The following is a 1,015-nucleotide window of genomic DNA, read 5'->3' as shown; positions in this document are numbered from 1 at the left end:
CCGTTTTAGACTGAACGCTGTGAATTCATGTTGACCCTGTCCAAATCCACGTGTGAAATTTGCAGACTAGGTTATCCTTGGATTCTTATTATTTTTATTTATGTATTATTATTATTTGTGCCTACAGCACCTGGTGTTCCTAAGTGGTCTCCCATCCAAGTACTAACCAGGTCTGACCCTGCTTAGCTTCTGAGATCAGAAGTCGGGCTTGTTCAGGGTGGCTTGGCCGTAGACCGTGGACCATGGCTCCACTGGGGCGCTAACCCAGGATCTTCTGCGTGTAAAGCAGACGTGCTCACCGCTCCACTATGGAACCACATCCTATTATTTTTAATAGTAAGCCTAAAACTTGATCCGGCCACTTATTTCCAGAGACAAAGTACCCAGGCCTGGGCCTCCCAAGTGGGCCACAGAGGATGGGCCCAGCTCCTTCCCCTTCTCCCAGAGGCAATGGGCGAGTCAAAAAGGCTGTGCGTGGAACCCCTGCCCGGCACCAACCGGCCGTGCGCTCCTGCAGACTGGGTGAAGGAGGCTTGGGGTCGGTCTGCAAAGGCAGACTGCATGGGTGGTGTCCTCTCTCCCCTAGTTTGCTTGATGTGTGGAGACCGCCCGGAAGCCGTGAGCTCCGATAAGCCCCCCGATAAGCCCCCGTCTGTCCTCGTGCTGCACCGGGCAGAGCGGAGCGGCAGGCGGGGTGAGGCCGGCCCCTCCCGTCCTGCCCGGACGACGCCGCCTCCTCCGAGGCGCCGTTCGCTCGCTTGTCAGCTTGATTTCCCTCTGACCAGACACCGAGGCCCTGCGGCTTTCCTCGCTTCTACCGCCTCACATTTTCGGGAAAGGAAATCAACTTTTCGACTGAAATAAGCATTACAGCTCGCGAAGCCCCGAAGCCCAAATCAAACATGTGACTCCGCCGCAGAGCAGCCCGATGGGCGGAGCGGCTGAGTGCGGAGCGTCTGTCGCTGGCTCGGGGTCTGACGACACCGAGGCCCTTTCCTGTCGGCCGGTAGGGGGG

The 1,015-nt window shown here is 57.5% G+C and overlaps 1 pseudogene; it reads right to left on the bottom strand.

Moving 5' to 3' along the window:
• Nucleotides 1–118: 118 nt before the first annotated feature.
• Nucleotides 119–234, bottom strand: LOC111735234 (annotated as a pseudogene).
• Nucleotides 235–1,015: the final 781 nt, after the last annotated feature.

Source organism: Pteropus vampyrus, unplaced genomic scaffold (genome assembly GCF_000151845.1).
Source record: "Pteropus vampyrus isolate Shadow unplaced genomic scaffold, Pvam_2.0 Scaffold20115, whole genome shotgun sequence".
Taxonomy (NCBI): domain Eukaryota; kingdom Metazoa; phylum Chordata; class Mammalia; order Chiroptera; family Pteropodidae; genus Pteropus; species Pteropus vampyrus.
Note: the sequence above shows the minus strand (reverse complement) of the source record. Positions and strands in the feature narration are given on the sequence as shown.